This window comes from Triticum aestivum, chromosome 4B (genome assembly GCF_018294505.1).
Source record: "Triticum aestivum cultivar Chinese Spring chromosome 4B, IWGSC CS RefSeq v2.1, whole genome shotgun sequence".
Taxonomy (NCBI): Eukaryota; Viridiplantae; Streptophyta; class Magnoliopsida; order Poales; family Poaceae; genus Triticum; species Triticum aestivum.
In genome coordinates this window covers 557,819,819-557,840,876 of record NC_057804.1, presented here as the reverse complement: position 1 = coordinate 557,840,876, position 21,058 = coordinate 557,819,819, and positions in this window count along the sequence as shown.

The following is a 21,058-nucleotide window of genomic DNA, read 5'->3' as shown; positions in this document are numbered from 1 at the left end:
GGTCATATGTGGATGTGAGAAAGCAGTTGAGGGTTTTGGAGCATATCACTAAGCGCTATGAAGCAAGAACCTCATTAAGCAACACCTCATCCCTCCTTGATAGTATTGGCTTTTCCTATAGACTCAATGTGATCTTGGATCACTAAAATATAAAATGTAAAGTCTTGAGCTTGAAGCTTGAGCCAATCCTTTTATCCTAAGCATTTTGAGGGGTCCACTTTTCTCATCCATGTCATGCCATTCATTGAGCTTTCCTGAAATATTTATCTTGGAATAGTATTAGCTCAATGAGCTATATGTTGTTAGGAATTACCAAAACCACCTAGGGATAGTTGCACTTTCAGTCTCCCCCTTTTTGGTAATTGATGACAACATATATATCAAAGCTTCGACAAATGATAATAAGATTGAAAAACATTGTCGCTTTGAGAAGTATGTGAAATGTGAGAGCTCCCCCTGAATTTGTGCATAGTTTAAGATTTTCTTTGGACTACAAATGCACATAGAGTTAGGTTCATGAGTTACTCTCCCATGTCACATACATCTTGGTTGAGCGCTCAAAATGATAATAATCAAAATACATGCACTCATCACCAAGCAAAGTGAATGATCATATAGAGATAAAAGGATAATGTCATCCAACAAGCATTAATGTAGCATATGATCAAACACATGATCATCATAGTATCACACAGGCAATAAAGTATCTCAAACAAGCGAAAGCAAACAAAGTTCAACCACAAAAACAAGAGAGAACAAAAGCAAACTCTCTCTCTCTTGAAGCCTATGATCTATTCATTTTTATCCCCCTTTGGCAACAAGTTACCAAAAAGTTCCTAGAAAATGCATAGTACTATGTCTTCTCTTAGGCTTGGTCTTGATGTGGTGGTGTAGATATGAATCCAAGGACAAAGGCATCAGTTGATGAAGTTGGAGCTGGTGGAGTAGATGTTGGAGCTGGTGGCACTGAAGCTGTAGCAGGTGCAGATGAAGTTGCTCTTGTGTCTGTCACAGGCACTGCAGCTGATCTCTGAGCTCTAGGCACTCTAGCAAATGCCTCAGTGGTTGTCTTGCCCTTCCTCTCCTGCATGTCATCCTGGAGTTGCTCAACAACAGACTGGATCTCAGTTACCTTCACATCCAAGTCATAGAACTTCTACTCCATGATCCTCTCTAGGCTCTCCTGGTTTTGAGTCAGGGTGGCCAACCCTTTCTCAATCCTTAGAGTGGATACTATCAAGTAGCCAAGCTGATCTTGCTTGCTCTTCAGGAAGTACTCAGATGCCTCATCAATTGTTGGCATCTTGGCAGCCTTCTCAGTCCTTGCCTTCTCCTTCTTTGCTTGTGCTTGCACAGAAGATGGTTCATCTTCATCCATAACCACTTGGTTGTCCTCAAAATCTGGATAGATAGGCATGTGATTCTTGTCCAACAAGTATGTGCCAGTGCCCATCTTGGAGTTAATCAGCTCCTGGATCTGTGGGGCATACCCACAGCTTCTCTTCTGGTCTGCAGCTGTCCTCTTGATAGTTTCAACTATGAGGCTCATGACCTTGAACTTTTGAGGCACATCAAATAAGTGTAGCAGATTTATAGCATGGCCTCTAATCATGTTATGATCACCTGACTTGGGTAAAAGTGTGTGCCTGAGGATCCAGTTGATGGTTGGCAGTCCTGACAGAAGGAAATGTACAGATCCAAACTTGTGTGTTTCAACAGCAGCATCTAGGATCTCCTTGTACATGTGTGCCATAGTGTTGTGATCCATTTTCTTCTTGGCATAGACATCCAAGTCATCCTCTTTCTCCTTTGGTGCATTGATCAGATTGGCCCATTCTTCAATAGTAGACTGGTACCTTGTACCTTCAGACATCCATACTATCCATCCATCTGGATAGAAGTGTGTTGTGGAGTAGAATTGTATTATGAGCTCATCATTCCACTTTGTGAGCTTCTGCCCAACAAACTTATCCACTCCACAACCCTTGAAACTGCCAAACACTCCAGGGTAGTGGTCTTCATTTTCCTTGATGTATTTCCAATCTACCCATCTCATATCAAAGACTATTGGTTTCTTGTCCAGCAGCATTGTCTCATAGAAATCCTATTGTTCCTTTGTATGGAACATGTAGTCCACAGCAGTTCTCCTCCTGACTGCATAAGGATCAGTCAACCTCCACTGTCTGAGTCCTGCATCCTTTCTCAGCTTCATGTTCTCAGCAACAGGATGAGCATCGTTATGATCTGGAATTTTAGGCTTCAACTTTCTCAGAACATGCTCTTCATCTTCTTCCTCTTCAGCAACAACTTCAGGAACTGGGGCCTTGTTCTTTTCAGTAGCTGGGATGTTCCTGGTATTCCTCTTTGGTGCAGTCTTGGGCTTGGAAGCAGCCTTAGGTGCTTCTTTGGGCTTTGATGAAGTAGCCCCTGATCTGATGGCATCACCCATGAGCTTCTGAGCTTTGGGAGCTGGAGCAGCAGCCTCTTCTTCTTCCTCTTCCATCATGGAAGGATTTCCAACAACCCTGACCATGGTCTTCTTGACCCTTTCCTTCCTCTTCTTTTCAATCACTTCTGGCTCCTTGGGTTCTGATCTCTCAGTTTCCTAAGTTGATGCTCTCACTTTCAGCATAGGAGTCCTCTTGGCAGGGACTTTCCTGTTCAGACCTGGCTTGGTGGCTGCAGCAATGCCATATTCCTTCTTGAGCACATTCCTGGATGTGGCTTCATCCTCTTGTGCCACATAGTCTTCATCCTCTGAGTCTGAAGTTTTCTTGTTCCTGTTCCTGGTGGCAGCTTTGGGTAAGTTGCTTGGGGTGCTCCTGCTGCCATCATCTGAGGAACTAGAGGGACTAGTGCCCTCACTCATAGGAACCTCCTCCTCTTCCATGTTCTGGCTATCACTCTGATCAGACATGTTGCAAACACTGACTGCTGACCCTGTGAATAGATATAGATGAGATAGAGGGGATGAGCATCACAAAAATACAGAGGTTTTTGCAAAAGATTGAATTAAAAACTTAGTTTTAGTTTTCCACAGAAAGCATTTCGGATCAACCGATTTGTAAACTCGGTGATACCGAAGCAGCTTTAGGAACCTAAACTAGTGAACTCGGTCAGACCGAGTCACAGTTCGGTGGCACCGAGACTGCTAGGGTTTCACAAAGTTCTGAATTCGGTCACACTGATTTGCAATTCTCGGTCAGACCGAGAATTACATGTGCAATGGCCTTGGCCAAATCGGTGGAACCGATTTCTACAACTCGGTGGGTCCGAGATGGTTTCGGCGGATACCTAACCCTAAATTTTCAATCCAAACCTAATCTACGGATTGTTTTGACTAGATGAGATAGTTTCAATCGTGGCAAGATTCATGGCGAACACAATGTGCTAGGAATCAGATAGGGATAGCACAGTGATCAAGTCCATACCCTAGCTCGGCGATGGACTCACTATGGAGGCAACGGCGGTGTTGATTCCCATTGACAGCAGCGGAGACCAGTGGCGGGAGGCGGCTGGCGACGAGGAGGACGATCCGGAGACCCTGGAGGCAGAGTGGGCTGAGCGCGGGCGAAAGTGTTCGGAGAAAATTTCCAAAAAAAATTCCCGTGGGTATATATAGCCCGCCCCTGTCAGTGTGACCGAGTGGAACAACTCGGTGGCCCCGAGATGCATTACTGCAAGCAGTTACTGCAACTCGGTGAGACCGGAATGTTCAAATCGGTTGCACCAAGATTGAAAACCTAGATCGACTTAGTGATCTCGGTATGACAGTCGGTGTCAAAACCGGTGGATCTCGGGTAGGGGGTCCCGAACTATGCGTCTAGGCGGATGGTAACAGGAGACAAGGGACACGATGTTTTTACCTAGGTTCGGGCCCTCTCGATGGAGGTAAAACCCTACTCTTGCTTGATTAATATTGATGATATGGGTAGTACAAGAGTTGATCTACCACGAGATCAGAGAGGCTAAACCCTAGAAGCTAGCCTATGGTATGATTGTTGTTCATCCTACGGACTAAAACTCTCCGGTTTATTAGTCACCGGAGAGGGCTAGGGTTACACAGAGTCGGTTACAATGGGAGGGGATCTTCATATCATATTGCCAAGCTTGCCTTCCACGCCAAGGAAAGTCCTATCCGGACACGGGACGAAGTCTTCAATCTTGTATCTTCATAGTCCGGGAGTCCGGCCAAAGGTCATAGTCTGGCCATCCGGACACCCCCTAATCCAGGACTCCCTCAGTAGCCCCTGAACCAGGCTTCAATGACGACGAGTCCGGCGTGCAAATTGTCTTCGGCATTGCAAGGCGGGTTCCTCCTCGGAATACTTCATAGAAGATGTTGAACACAAGGATAGTGTCCAGCTCTGCAAAATAAGGTCCACATACCACCGTAAAGAGAATAATATCTGCACAAATCTAATCTGCTGACGTATTTTGCAGCGTGACATCACGCCACGGCCAAGCCTTTATTCGAATCATTTTACTGTTCCACCTCAGCGCGTTTAGCGAGGCGGTTTCCTTGGCACGTCTTGTCAAAGCAGAGATCATGTCCCCTTATTCCGGGATTCTCATCAATACGGGTGTGGGTAACCCAACCGCGCCATTAACCGCGATGCTTGGGAGATAAGCGAGTTTTATTAGGCTGGTGGGGGCTTGTAGTTTCGGCCGCCCATATAAGGGGATAAGAATCTACCCTTTCCATTTACGCCTTCTTCCTCCTTTGCTTATCCACCCCTGCGCACTCGAGCTCCACCGCCCAAGTCCGCACTTCCCACCTCAACCTTCTCCAATCATGTCTGGAGCGGGAGGTAGATGGATGGCCTCCTCCGTCACGGAGGGACAAATCAAAAAGTTGAGGAAGGCCGGATACTTGTCTGACGACATCGTGCACCGGCTTCCAGATGAGGGGCAACTCATCCCCACCCCTAGGCCCCATGAGAGGGTTGTATTTCTCCCCCATTTCCTCCGCGGACTGGGCTTTCCTCTTCACCCGTTCGTCCGGGGGCTCACGTTCTACTATGGCCTGGACTTCCACGATCTGGCCCCGAACTTCATCCGCAACATCTCGGCGTTCATCGTCGTGTGCGAGGCCTTCCTCTGCATCCAGCCCCACTTCGGCTTATGGCTGAAGACTTTTAATGTCAAGCCGAAGATAGTGGGCGGCCGCCAAGCGGAGTGCGGAGGTGCCATGGTGGGCCGGATGGCCAACGTCCTATGGCTCGAGGGCTCCTTTGTGGAGACAATAAAGGGGTGACAATCGGGGTGGTTCTACATCACCGAGCCGCGCGACCCCAAATGGGCGGCGGCCCCCGAATTCCGATCTGGCTTCCCCACACGGCTCACTTCCTGGAAAGAGACGGGCCTAACATGGGGATATTCGGAAGAGCTGACCGGACTTCAAACCTGCGTCCAAAAGCTGGTGAATAAGAATCTCAAGCTTGTCAACGTAGTCTAGGTCATGCTCATCCGCCGGATCCTCCCATGCCAACAACGGGCATTCAAATTGTGGGAGTTTGATCCGGCACAGCACCAAACCCTGAGCAAGCTCTTCGACACTACGTACGAAGATGCCTGGAAGGTGCTTTTTAAGGGCGCCGAGGCCCTCGCATCCGCTACCGAAGATCGCGGATTCAGCTCGCGGCGTCAGGCCAACGAGGTAAGCTATTCTACCCTTTACGGGACTCTTGTTTTTCATAGTCTGACTCTATGCAGGATCTAAACTCCCTTACCTTTGACAGTAGTGGCTGAAGAAGTCCTGGCAGGTTAACTGTCCAGCTCCCTTACCAGAAGACCCAGCGGACGCCCGATTGACGAGGCTGCTGGTTCCGGCACCTCATGTGGTGCCGGAGAAGAAGGCCAAGAAGAAGGCCACGGGGACTCGAAAGAGCTCCCGGCGCCTGGTGGTGTCGGATTCATCGCCTGACAACCCCGAAGCGCCCTCCGCCTCTGAGGACGAGGAGGAGGAAGAAGAAGAAGCCTCTCGCCCTCCAACGGGGGGAGGAAAGAAAAGGAAGGCTGCCCCAACTGGGGAGGCCGGAGGGTCCAAGAAGGGGAGGACCCTTCTGCCGGACTACGCCTCTGATGCCGAAGACGGCGGGGAGAATGGCCATCCAGGGTCAAGCCCCTGGCAAAATCGTAAGTGTCCGGACACTAGAATAACTTATGGCCTTCCTCTATTGTATGGTATCTCCTTATGCCGAATTTAATCATCAGTCCGCCCAAGGCTCAGCTCAACGATTCGTCGAGCGGCTCCCTGGATTCGTCGGACATGAATAGCGCTTCACTTCCGACGGCCTCCTCCCCTCTCCCTACGGACGACGCCGGGGTGGAGTCCCAAAAGGGACTAAACCAGGAGGAGGTGGTCCTGGAGGCGCCGCAAGGCGACCTCCCGGACTCCAGGCCCAAAGGGGGGAAAGCCCCGGAGGGATCCAAGTCCGTCCCTGGGCCGGACACTGCTCCGGAACCTTCAGTGGTTCCAGAGTCCGGCAGGCGGCGCCTTCATAAGAAGGGCAAGCCTACGACGCCGGCGACCTCCGTCCACCCGGAGGCGCCGGACAATTTGCTGGAGGTGCTTAATGGCGCCTCCATCAACGAGGAGCACCGCACTGTTATGAGTGCGGTGATTCAGAAGGTTCAGTCCGCCAAGAGCGGGTTGACCGACGCTTGCACGAGCCTTCTAACAGGCTTTGAGGTAAGTTTCAAGATATGTAAGAATGTTACCGCATAGACAGTAGCCCATGATGCTCAGTTTGGTGTTCGGAAAGAAAAGCCGAGCTGAGGATCTAAAAAGATATACACAGGAGTCTAACATAAATATGTCAATATGGGAATGCAGGCTGCGCTGCTGACCTCTGCCGCACTGACTGCGGAGGTCAATGCATTGAAGGAGAGTCTCGAGCGGTCCGAGAACGAGCTCGTCCGTGTCAAGAAGCAGCTCGAGGACAAGGACGGTATGTAATACCGTATGTAAATGTATATAGAAATACCTGGTTGCAAAAAATGACAGGACCAACGCGAATGTTGCAGGGGCCACGACCGAGGTGGCGACCCTTAAGGAAGCGGTGTCCAAGGCCGAAAATAGTGCGGCCTTGGAGTGCACCGAGCGAGAGAAGCAGGAGGCGCGGGTGGCGGAGGTGCGGCAAGAGCTCCAGGCTCTCATGGAAAAACACGAGAGTTTGGAGCGTGACTCGAAGACTCGAGAGTCCGAGCTCGCCTTGGCTCTTGAGAGTGCAAAAACCGCTAAGGCCGAAGCCCAGAAGGCCCTCCAGGAGATCGAGGCGATAAAGAAGATAGCGGCGGGTAAGGCATTCTTTATGCAAAGCAAGAATATAAAAGTAAATTATCTATTACTTACCCGAATCCAGAGCTCTCCAGGAGCGTTCGCCGATCTGCCTCATAGTGTGTCTGATGCTACCGCGTTCTACCGAGCCGAGGAGGGGAGCTCAACGGAAAAGGTGTTCTGGTCTCAATATGCTGAGGCCGGACATCCGGTGCCCCTGAGCAACCAGCTGAAGCAGTTGGTCGAGCTCCACAAGGTTGCTGAACAGGCCATGAAGGCCCTCATAGTTCGGTTGTGGCCTAGAGAAGCCATGCCTGGGAGCTACTTCGGTGTGGTGCGGCGGCTGGTGGACGCTTGTCCATGGATTGAAGTCATCAAGCGCTCCGTCTGTATTGAAGGTGCCCGTCGGGCCCTTGCCCGTGCTAAAGTGCATTGGGGCAAGATGGACGCTGAGAAGCTTTTGACGGACGCGCCACCGCCGGGCAAGGAGTATCGCACGCCTGAGATGTATTATAAGGGCGTCCTGAAGGATGCCCGCCTTATACCGGGTGAATGCTCCAAAGATGTAATTTTTTAGTAGACTCGCATCTGTTATCATGTACGCTGAAAACTTTGTTCATATGCGCTAAGCAACGCTTGTTAATTTAAAATATTACCTTCTGTGCGGCCGTTTATCAAATCTGAGAGATGCAAGTCGTCGGCTTCTACCCCCATGCCACGAGTGTTGGCGTGTTCGGGATAAACCTAAGCGCTCTTGTTCCCATTCTTGGGTCCATCTAGGGAGGCGCTCAGCACAACGAACAAGGCCGTCGGACTTATAATGCTTTATCACTCTCACTTAGCCATAGAATTCTATAATTTTAAATTTCGGCGAAGCCCCTAGTATTCGGAAGACCGAGTTCGGGGCGCTATCCACGCCTAGGCCAGATAAATCCGGCTCCTCGCTCTAAGCGGCATAAGTCTTTAGGGACTCGAAAAACCTCGCGAACAGCGACCGGTCTCTCGCACTATCATGACGGTCAGTTTTAGCTTTCTGTACTGAGGTGTTAACCCAGCTCAACTGGGGCACAATCGCAGTAGTTCTCCCAGCGCTACCTTAGCCAACATTGCGGAACGTAAGGTACCAAAACATGGGAGCCGGGAAAACCCAACTATTGACCCAAGACATGATTCGGAGCCGGTGCATATAGTGCTATAAGTTCGGGGTGCCGCACTCATGAGAGTGTTCGGTCTTCTCACACCATGTTATGGGGTGCTTAAGCCCCTGGTGTATTGGCCGTACCAAAGTGTACGGTTGAATAATGTCATGACTGAACATATTTGTATAAAAATAGATGAATACAATAATAGATAAGAGCTATGTATTGTTTATTAAAAAGGGCTGCTATGGAAGCAGAACGATACAAGTAGTGCGATAAGCAAGAGATGGGATTATTTGACATGTCCCCCTCCAGGGGCAAGCTGCAAGACTTTAAGTAAAACAGGTATTTAGCTCGTTATAGAGACCACCTGGACATTTGACGCGGCTTGTTCTCTCCCTGGCTGTTGCATCATGTGTTCGGCGAGTGTATTGTCGGACAGGCCTTCCGAATAGTTGGGTCCTGAAAGTAAAAAAAGAAATGGCAGAATAGGGAGCCCCTAGTGCGGTTGAGCCGCATTCTGGGCGTGCCGTGGTTGTGCCCCTCCCCTTATGCCCATGGTATTTCCAAAGCGTAATTATGTACGTGTGGTACCGCTATTGCCATCTGGCGAGGGCTGAGGTTGGGGCCGCATGCTTGCTCGGAACGTGCCAGCCGGTTTTGTTGTAGGTTACTTCGGGCGCGCTTGACGTTGTCCGGACGTTTAACACCCAGATTGGAGAATTGCCTTGAGAGGCCACTTTGTACTTCCGCCGCCAGGGCCGCCGTGTGCTCCTCCGTTCGGAGAGAGCATTCGGTGTTTCCATTTACCATGATGACTCCGCGAGGACTTGGCATCTTGAGCTTGAGATATGCGTAGTGCGGCACCGCATTAAATTTTGCGAATGCGGTTCGTCCTAGCAGGGCGTGATAGCCACTGCGGAATGGGGTATGTCAAAGATTAACTCTTCACTTCAGAAATTATCCGGGGATCCGAAGACCACTTCGAGTGTAACCGAGCCTGTACAGCTGGCTTCTACACCTGGTATGACGCCTTTAAAGGTTGTCTTTGTGGGTTTAATCTTTGAGGGATCTATACCCATTTTTCGCATTGTATCCTGATAAAGCAGGTTCAGGCTGCTGCCGCCGTCCATGAGGACTCTAGTGAGGTGAAATCCGTCAATGATTGGGTCTAGGACCAATGCGGCGAATCCGCCATGACGAATGCTAGTGGGGTGGTCCCTTCGATCAAAAGTGATCGGGCAGGAGGACCATGGGTTGAACTTTGGGGCGACTGGCTCCAACACATAGACGTCCTTGAGAGCACGCTTGCGCTCCCTTTTAGGGATATGGGTTGCGTATATCATGTTCACCGTCCGCACTTGCGGGGGGAAGCCCTTTTGTCCTCTGTTGTTCGGCGGCCGGGGCTCCTTCTCGTCATCGCTATGCAACCCCTTGTCTTTGGTTTCGGCACTTAACTTGCCTGCCTGCTTGAACACCCAACAATCCCTGTTGGTGTGGTTGGCTGGTTGTTCGGGGGTGCCGTGTATCTGGCACGAGCGATCGAGTATCCGGTCTAAACTGGATGGGCCCGGAGGGTTTCTTCTGAATGGCTTCTTTCGCTGACCGGGTTTAGAGCCTCTGAATCCGGCATTTAACTGTCGTATCCTTAGTATTGTCGCCGTTAATGCGGCGCTTGTGCTTGTTGCGACGTGACCTGCCATTGTTGTCCTTGGTATCCGAATTGCCAGGGCTCTTGGTTATGTTATTGCTACGAGCTAGCCAGTTGTCTTCTCCCGCGCAAAAGCGGGTCATGAGTGTCGTGAGGGCTGCCATAGATTTCGGCTTTTCCTGTCCTAGGTGCCGGGCGAGCCATTCGTCTCGGATGTTGTGCCTGAAGGCTGCAAGGGCCTCTGCGTCCGGACAGTCGACTATTTGATTTTTCTTGGTTAGGAACCGTGTCCAGAATTGTCTGGCCGATTCCTCTGACTGCTGGATTATGTGGCTTAGTTCATCGGCGTCTGGTGGTCGCACATAAGTGCCCTGGAAGTTGTCAAGGAATGCGGATTCCAGGTCCTCCCAGCAACTGATTGACTCTGCTGGCAGGCTGTTAAGCCAATGCCGAGCTGGTCCTTTAAGCTTGAGCAGGAGGTATTTGATGGCGTGTAGATCATCACCATAGGCCATGTGGATATGAAGGAGATAATCCTCGATCCATACCACGGGATCTGTTGTGCCATCGTATGATTCGATGTTTACGGGTTTAAAACCATCGGGGATTTGATGATCCATTACTTCGTCTGTGAAGCATAGTGGGTGTGCGGCGCCCCTGTACTAGGCTATATCGCGACGTAGCTCGGATGAGCTTTGTCTGTTGTGTTCGGCCTGGCCGTATTTATCATATCCGGCGTGACGGTTATCGTCACGTGACGTGGGGAGCCCACGCGATCCGTAGATCAATCTTGTTTGCCTTGCCTTATCCTCCAATATGTCTCGCAGGTCTGTTGTGTTTCCCCGTGCTCTGGTATTCTTGGAGCGGCACCGGGGTGCGGCTTGGGTTGAGGGCCGAAAGGCCTCTCTGTCGCGGCCACGGGGTGGTCGATCGGGCGCATCATACGCTGGTGATGTAGGTTTAGTTGCTTCCTCCTCTAGTTGGGGTAGCAGCCTACGCTTTGGGTAACTCTTGGAGGGGCGTTCGAGTTTATACTCTTCGGCCGCCATATCTTCATTCCATCTGTCGGCTAGCAAGTCTTGGTCAGCTCTAAGCTGCTGCTGTTTTTTCTTGAGGCTGCTCGCCGTGGCCATAAGCCTGCGTTTGAAACGCTCTTGTTCGATGGGATCCTCTGGCACAACGAATTCGTCGTCGTCGAGGCTTGCCTCGTCTTTGGAGGGAGGCATATAATTGTGGTCCTCGACCTCCCTGTCTGCCGCTCTCTCATGAGGGCTGGCTCCTCCGTCCTCCTGCGTTGAATCCTGCTGGAGGGGGTTGTCTTCGGCACTGTCTGGGGTGTTGATGTCTCCGGTGCCGGACTCGCCGTATTTGCTTTGGCGGGATTTGGAGCGGCGCCGCTGACGTTGGCGCTTGGGATGCTTCTTGGAGGGGTCGTCCTCCGTTGTTTCATCGCCATACCCTGCTTTGGGGGTGTCCACCATGTATATGTCATATGACGAGGTGGCTTTCCAGTGCCCTATAGGTGCTGGTTCTTGGTCGTCTCCTTCATCGGCGTCCATACCGTCGATGTCTTCAGAGTCGAAGTCGAGCATGTCGGTTAGATCGTCGACAGTGGCTACAAAGTGGGTGGTGGGTGGGTTTCAAATTTCTTCATCGTCTGCATCCCAACCATGCTGACCATAGTCCGGCCAGGGCTCTCCTGACAAAGAGAGAGACTTTAGTGAATTCAGGATATCGCCAAAGGGCGAGTGCTGAAAGACGTCCGCGGCGGTGAACTCCATGATCGGAGCCCAATCAGGTTCGATCGGAAGGGGTGCGGAAGATTCGGAGTCCGAAACGGAGTCCGGCACCTTGGAGTCACGGGCCTTGCAAAGGACTAGGCTGGTATTTGGCTCTATCACCGTAGAGATTGCGGCTCCTGGGGCGGCGTCCAACCGTCCGTCCCCGACTGGCGCAGTCGGCTCCGAGCTAACGGTCGGAGCGGACACCTGAGCGGCGCTCTAGGCGCTGTCCGGCGGTAGAGCTAGATCATGCCCATCGTGACAGTGCGGCGCGCTCAGTCGTGGCTCGAATCCGTTGAATATCAAGTCCCCGCGGATGTCGGCCGTGTAGTTTAAGCTTCCAAACCTGACCTGATGGCCAGGGGCGTAGCTTTCGATCTGCTCCAGATGGCCAAGCGAGTTGGCCCGCAGTGCGAAGCCGCCGAATACGAAGATCTGTCCGGGGAGAAAAGTCTCACCCTGGACCACATCGAGGTTGACGATCGAAGAAGCCATCGGGCCTAAGGGTGACGACACAGAGGAACTCTCAATGAAAGCACCAATGTCGGTGTCAAAACCGGCGGATCTCGGGTAGGGGGTCCTGAACTGTGCGTCTAGGCGGATGGTAACAGGAGACAAGGGACACAATGTTTTTACCCAGGTTCGGGCCCTCTCAATGGAGGTAAAACCCTACTCCTTCTTGATTAATATTGATGATATGGGTAGTATAAGAGTTGATCTACCACGAGATCAGAGAGGCTAAACCCTAGAAGCTAGCCTATGGTATGATTGTTGTTCATCCTACGGACTAAAACTCTCCGGTTTATATAGACACCGGAGAGGGCTAGGGTTACACAGAGTCGGTTACAATGGGAGGAGATCTTCATATCATATCACCAAGCTTGCCTTCCACGCCAAGGAAAGTCCTATCCGGACACGGGACGAAGTCTTCAATCTTGTATCTTCATAGTCCGGAGTCCGGCCAAAGGTCATAGTCCGGCCATCCGGACACCCCCTAATACAGGACTCCCTCAATGACCGAAATGGAAGAATCGGTCAGACCGAAACACACAAAGAAGTTTTGGAAGTTTAAGTCCATGATGAATCGGGACTCCAAGTGCTCCTCACACAGAGTGGTTCGAATCTGACTTGATCAAATTTTGTGATGTAGCATGGATAGAGTTTGAGACAAGAAAAGCATAGATAGCTAGAGAAGGTTCTTAGGCATTCTTGTCCATCCACTTGGCCAAAAGAAAAGGAAGCCAAACAAGCAAAACTACAAGTGGGTGTCCTCGAATGAGTAAAATATGCAACCAACATGCTCACACAATAAAATGTCAAATGAAATATGTGGCAAAGCATGCACAACCAATTCTAGCATCTATCAAGCAATTGGCGATAACTAGGTCAACTATATATGAGTATATTGACTTAGGAGTCAGATGAGAACATTTGATCATAGGTCATACTCATCGTTTAAGCTCAAGTGGGGTTACCACTTTTACATAAAGCATTGATGTGTTCACACCATTAGAGTTGCTTTAGCTCAATTCTTAGAGTAAAGCTCCCCCTAGATGTGAGATCCCCCCTTAGAGGGATGAACTAACCTTGGGTTTTGTCGATGATGACTTCATGTAGGTATTCAAGATGTGGATGCTCAATGTTGATGTAGATCTTTTGGAGCAACCCTTTGGAGTGAGTTGCACTTTCAATACCTACACAGGTTAGTCCCACAAGGAACAAACAAGGATATCCATAGACATAGAGTGATGCACACACAAGATGATGTCTATGAAAGCATTAGGTTACCTTGTCCCTTGTCTTACCAACAAGAGGGTTAGTGACTCCTTGAACTAGTGCAAGATGTGAAAGTTGATTGCACTTGTCCTTGCCAAAATGATGTGAGTGAAGAATGTTGGTGGAGTCACCCTCAAGAACTCTCTAGTTCTTCTTCTTTGAGATCCACACCATGTTGATGGGAATCCTCGGAGTTGTAGTCGTACTTGATGAAGTAGAACTTGACGTAGTCTTGGGAACCCACTTGACCAAGGCCTTGGGAGCTTCTTCAAATGCATCAATCTCCTCTTGAAGCTCATCCTTGCCTTTTTGCTTGTAGTCTTGTGGTGGAAGATCATCTTGAGCTTGTGTCCCTTTGAAGGAAGTAGGATCATACTTCTCTTGTTGAGGAACAAACTTCGTCTTGGGGTATTGATCTTCTTCCCACTCAACTCCGTTGGCATTGAACTTTCGTTCAAAACCAACACCTTGGTTCTTCCGGTGCCTTCCTTGCTTGCGTACAATTTCCTCGAATTGCTTACTCCCGGCAAGGCTCTTGTAAACACCTTTCTCTATATTCCCTTCAATAAACTATTTTCTTGCTCAAGTGTAACTTGGCTAAGAGAATCATTAGTGGAATCACGAGAACTACTAGAAGCAACAACATTGGATTTAGCATGATTATTGTTACTACTAGAGGAAGAATCCTTCTTGTTCTTGTTACTAGACTTGACTTGAGGCATGTAAGTAGATAAGAGTAAACGCTTGGCAATGTAAGAAGAACTTTTCTTACGAAGATCATCATTGATTGCCTTTAAGAACTCATGCTCTTTCTCAAGGTTGAGCTTTTCAAAGCTTAACTTCTCATGAGTCCTTAAAAGTTCTCGATGATCCCCTAAGATAGTTTCATGAGCTAACTTAAGAGTGTTTAGTTCTTTAGTTAGGAGCTCAATTTTCTCCTTATCATCGTCATTCGTTTTATCTTGATTAGCATGATTAATTGACGTTTCATCATAGTATTCATCACTAGAGTTGTCAATAAGTAAATCATCATCACCTAGCAAGTCATCTTCATCACTATTGAAGTCAACATACTCGGGGTGTGTTACCTTTGGGCCTTTAGCCATGAAGCATCTTCCAAGTCCTTCATTTGGTGAATCAAATATGTCGTGGGAGTTGGTTGACACAAGTGCTAGACCGGCAACACCTTCATCTTGAGTATGTTCAGAGTCGGAGTGATAGCTTCTCTCAGAGTGATATTCAGAGTCGGAACCGGATACCCATTCACCAACATCAGCTTGATGTCTTCGTTTTGTGTAGCTCCTTGTTGACTTGTCCTTCCTTTCCGAATCCTTGCTTCTCCGGGATGTTCTTCGTTCATAACAATCATCTCTACTCCTTCTCTCTCTTGGCAGTGATTCTGCTCTTCTACTTCTCCTCTTAGGTGATTCTTCTCTTCTTTTGTAGGGAGTCGTACACTCAGTGGAATAGTGTCTGGGTCTTCCACAGTTGTAGCAATTTCGCTCTCGACTGGAAGATCATTTGTCATTGTAGGACCTTGACTTGGAACTTCTTTCCTTGCTTCTACTCTTGTAGAATTTGTTGAAGTTCTTCACCATTAGGCTCAATTCTTCATTGAAGGTTTGTTTCTCACTTGATGATGTGGGAGCTTCACATGAGGCTTTGTAAGCACCACTTGACTTGTTGTGTAGCTCCTCCTTATCCTTGAGTGACATTTCATGAGCAACAGTTCTTCCAATGACCTCCGTTGGCTTGAGATTCTTGTAATTGGGCATCATTTGGACCAATGTGCACACGGTATCATATTTTCCATCCAAGGCTCTTAGGATCTTATTGATGATGAATTTGTCAGTCATCTCTTCACTTCCTAAGCCAGCAATCTCATTTGTGATGAGAGCAAGCCTAGAGTACATTTCAGAGACGCCTTCACCATCCTTCATCTTGAACTTGTCAAGTTGACTTTGAAGCACATCCAATTTGGATTCCTTGATGGAATCGGTACCTTCGTGCATATCAATCAAAGTGTCCCAAATTTACTTTGCATTCTCAAGACGGCTGATTTTGTTGAATTCTTCGGGGCACAATCCGTTGAAGAGGATATCACAAGCTTGAGCATTGTATTGCAGCATCTTCAACTCATCCGCGCTAGCTTCACGGTTCGGTTCTCTCCCATCAAAGAATTCACCTTGCAAGCCAATACACACAATAGCCCAAACGGCGGGGTTATGTCCGAGAATATGCATTTTCATCTTATGCTTCCAACTAGCAAAATTAGTACCATCAAAGTAAGGACCTCTACGGTGGTAGTTTCCCTCACTGGACGCCATACTATCCTAGGTTGTGAAACCAAGGCTATGACCACCAAAAGCTATGGAAATCAAAGCAAATGGAGACCAAAGCTCTGAGACCACTTGTAGGATCTTGAAGTATGTCTAGGGGGTGATTAGACTACTTGACCAAATAAAAACTTAACCTTTTCCCAATTTTAGTCTTTGGCAGATTTTAGCAAACTTAGCACAAGTCAAGCAATCTTAACACAATTCAAGCAAGCATGCAAAGAGTATATGAGCAGCGGAAAATAAAGCATGCAACTTGCACGAATGTAAAGGGAAGGGTTTGGAGAATTCAAACGCAATTTGGAGACACGGTGATTTTTGAGTCATGGTTCCGATAGGTGGTGCTATCGTACATCCACGTTGATGGAGACTTCAACCCACGAAGGGTAACAGCTGCGCGAGTCCATGGAGGGCTCCACCCAAGAAGGGTCCATGAAGAAGCAACCTTGTCTATCCCACCATGGTCGTCGCCCATGAAGGACTTGCCTCACTAGCGGTAGATCTTCACGAAGTAGGCGATCTCCTTGCCCTTACAAACTCCTTGGTTCAACTCCACAATCTTGTCGAAGGCTCCCAAGTGACACCTAGCCAATCTAGGAGACACCACTCTCCAAGAAGTAACAAATGGTGTGTTGATGATGAACTCCTTGCTCTTGTGCTTCAAATGATAGTCTCCCCAACACTCAACTCTCTCTCACAGGATTTGGATTTGGTGGAAAGAAGGTTTGAGTGGAAAGCAACTTGGGGAAGGCTAGAGATCAAGATTCATATGGTAGGAATGGAATATCTTGGTCTCCACACATGAGTAGGTGGTTCTCTCTCAGTAATGGTAAGTTGGAAGTGTAGGTTTGTTCTGATGGCTCTCTCCATGAATGAAGAGGAGGTGGAGGGGTATATATAGCCTCCACACAAATCTAACTATTACACACAATTTAGCAATCTCGGTGGGACCGAATTGAGAAACTTGGTCTGACCGATTCAGTAAACCTAGTGACCGTTAGGGTTTTTGGTGGGACCGACATGCAACTCGGTAGGACCGATATGGTTTTTTTTGACTGTGGACTGTGGGGAAAACCCCCACAGCATATCAAAACTTAATTAAAGCCAGACAACAGTTACAACAACATGATTACAAGAGGTAACCGAAAGGAGAGGAGAAAAACAAAATAAAATAAAAGGCAAAAACTTAAGGTGGCAAGAACGAGATCCACTTGAGTAACTCATCCTTGTATCCAGATTTGATTCGATGCTGCATCAGAGTAATGTCATGCTTGAAAGCTCCTCTCCATTTGTTGAAACTTGCCCTCTCACCTCTGAACACTGTGGCATTTCTGATTATCCAGATATTCCAGCAGGCAATAAATACTACTTCATTGAAAAAGGGCTTATCAAAACTTCTCCTTGCCTGGATGACTAGGTCAGACATTGAAGTTCCAGCCGACCAATCGATCTGCAAATAATTCCAAACTCTGACACTGAAATTGCAGTTGAAGAAGAGATGGTCTCTAGTTTCTCTCGCTTGAAGGGGGCATAGCCTGCAAGTAACACCATCATCCATGTGCCAGTGCCTTCTATCAACCATATCCTTAGTGTTGAGTCTATCCATGATGAGCATCCATGCAAAAACCTTGATCTTGATAGTGCAAGAGGATTTCCAGATCCAGCACAGCAAGTGGTTAAACGTTTCATTCCGAAAAACATGACCATAGAACAGCTTAGGTTTGTAAACCTTTGAAGAGCCCTGCCAGAACCATAAATCCTTACAAGCGTCATCTCTTGTATGAGAGACCAACATATTTCTTATCAAGTTTAGCTCATCAAAAGCTTGAGCAGACAAAGGTAAGTGAAAGTGTTGGTACAAGTCAATTGAATCGAAGATGGCCTTAACAGAAATCCATGGATCCTTCGCAAAAGAGAATAATCTTGGGAATCTAGACTGCAAGCTAGAAACTTCATTGCCAAGATTCCAGTTATCAGACCAAAAGAGAGCAGTGTCCCCAGCATTGACCTGCACCCAGGAGCAGTCCCTAAAATTCTGCAAGATCTTACAAATATCCTTCCACCAAAAAGAGCCACAAGAAGTTGTTCCCTGGGGCATGCCATCATGATAATATGAGTCCCAAATTAAGGACACCCAAGGTAGGTCTTTCCTGTTGAGAAAGTTACTAGCATGCTTGAGAAGCAAAGCCACGTTTTGAACACCCAGGTTCAAAATACCAAGACCACCCTTGTTTTTTGGTCTGCAGATCAAGTCCCAAGCAGCAAGAGATGGAGCAGGCTCCTCCCTATTTTTTCTCCACAGACATTGCCTTTGAATTCTTTCCAACTGCCTTAGGATTCCAGCAGGAACAGCCAGGCTGCCCATAAAGAAGATTGGCATGGAAGACAAGGCAGAATTTAAGAACTGCAGCCTCTCACCTTGATTAAGGAAGGAGGAGCTGGCAGTCACTCTCCTCTCCATGCAATCCACAAGAGGCATAAAGTCCACCATCTTTGGCCTTGTAGTACCCACAGGCAAACCAAGGTAAGTAAAAGGCATCTTTCCAATTTGGCATCCAAAAGCAGAAGCAAGCTCAGTCATGACTGCATTTTCAACATTTATAGGAATGATAAAAGATTTATGGTAGTTGACATCAATGCCTGTGGACTGAGAGAACACCAACAGCATATCCTTCAGTGCTAGAAGTTGTTGCCTGTCAGCAGGGAGGATGATCAGAGTATCATCGGCATATTGAATGATAGGGTAGTCTTGATCATGGCAGGGAATAGGTAATTTTAGGATCCCCTTGCTGAACATATCATTGATCACTGTTTGCAGAAGATCAGCAGCTATTACAAAGAGAAGAGGAGAAACAGGGTCCCCCTGTCTGACTCCTTTTTTGCAAACAAACTTCCTCCCAGGCACACCATTCAAAAGGACAGAAGAAGTACCAGTGGCAAGTAACTGCTTCATCCATAGTATCCACTTTTCATTAAAACTTTTGTGCCTTAGAATTTGGAAGATAGCTTCATGCTCAACAGAGTCAAAAGCCTTCTCAAAGTCCAATTTGAGGATCACAATTGGCCTCTTTGACTGATGGCATTGATGCAGATACTCAAAGGTCCAACCAATGCAATCCTGAATTGTTCTGCTCTTAATGAAGCCATACTGATTCTTATGAATGCATTTCATAATTATCCTCTGAAACCTATTGGCAGCCATCTTAGAAAGGAACTTCAGACCCATGCTTGTTAGAGAAATAGGCCTATAATCCCCCACTTCCTCCGGTGATAGTTTCTTGGGTATCAGAGTAATGAAAGAGCTATTAATGTTGTCCAGTACTGCAGTCCCCTCATGAAAAGCATGAGCCAGATCATAGAAATCAGCTGATATGATGTGCCAGCACCTCTTGAAAAATAGACCATTAAAACCATCAGGTCCAGGTGCTTTATCCACAGGCATGTGTTTGACCACATCATCCATTTCCTCTTTCTCAAAAGGCTTAGTAAGCAAATCCAGGCCATCCACTGGAATTATTAAAGATGCTAAATCAAAACCCATTGTAATCCCTCTAGAAGTGCCCATTCTGTTCTTGAAGTAGCTCCAAATAATTCCAGCCATTTGATCATGGTCAGAGACCACAGAACCATCAAGTAATTTAAGACTAGCAATTGAATTTCTCCTGTGCCTCTCAGTGGCCATGGCATGAAAAAACTTGGTGTTTTCACCCCCAACCTTAATATACCTGATAGTGCATCTCTTTTTCCAGTACATGCAGTGCAGGTGCAAAAGCTTTTCCAAATGAGCCTTCACAATTTTCCTGAAATTGAACTCCTGTCTAAACAAGGGCCTCCATTCCTCCAACTCATCTAAAAGGAAGACTACATGATTACACTTGCTAATCAACAATTTTAACTTGGAAACATTCATTTGCCATCTCTTAAGGCACATTCTTAGATGCTTAAACTTGTCAGCAATCTTAGCAGTAATGTGAGTCTTCCTAGATGAGGTTAGCCAAGATGATTCCACACACTCCATAAAGCCCTCTAGTTCCAACCAATAGTTTTCAAATCTAAGAGATTCGATTTAGGAATGGTTGTCTTGATTGATACTAAACAAGGGATATGGTCAGAGGCAGTCCTGGCCAGAGGGAATACTTCAGTCATCGGATAGTCAGTGATCCAATCTACTGAGGTGAAGAACCAGTCTAACTGCTCTAGAAGAGGGATGTCCTGCATATTAGACCAAGTGTATGATCTACCTTTAATTGGCAATTCAAGAAGTCCCAAATGTCCAATAACCTCATTGAAGATGAACATATCATTTATGTCCCCACCAGGTAAGTTTCTATTGTCCACTGACCTAAGGAAATTGAAGTCCCCAAGCAATAACCAGTGCTCATCAATAGGGATACAGAGATTATATAGCCAGTTTATAAAATTGTCCCTTGCTTCCCCCTGACAGGGACCATATACCACAACCAAGGTCCAACTTTCAGTATTCTGCCTGGAGGTAAACTTAATCACAACAGCAAATTGCTGAACTTCAATTAGATTTCCAATAAAAACATTTGAATTCCAAACCACAAGAATACCACCAGAGGCCCCTATTGAAGGGGAGCAAGCAAAAGAGTCAAATCTCTTAGGGAAGAAACTTTTGATTGATCTGGAATCGAAAGATGAGCATTTAGTTTCCTGTAAGCAGACTATAGAGCATTGACATTCCTCAATTTTTTGTCTGACAGCTCGCTGCCTAGCTTCAGAGTTCAAACCTCTAACATTCCAGCACAACACATTCCAGTTTCTACACGAATTACTCATTAAGACATATACTAGGCAGCATAACCCATATGACACACAATGTCACATGTCCAAAATAACAGAATAAAGTCTGACCCACCACACAGACATAAGAGAGTTTATGACATAACTGGCATACATGAAACATAAGAGCGGCAAACTTAGGGGCCTGCCACACCCAAAAGTCCAGGAGCAGATTAAACATCAGGATCGACGGAGGCAGAAGCAGGTGGGTCCACCATAAGTGCATCCACAGAGAGGAGAGTGGCATCAATTTCCAACTCTCTCCCTATTTCCTGAAGCCGCGCAATCGG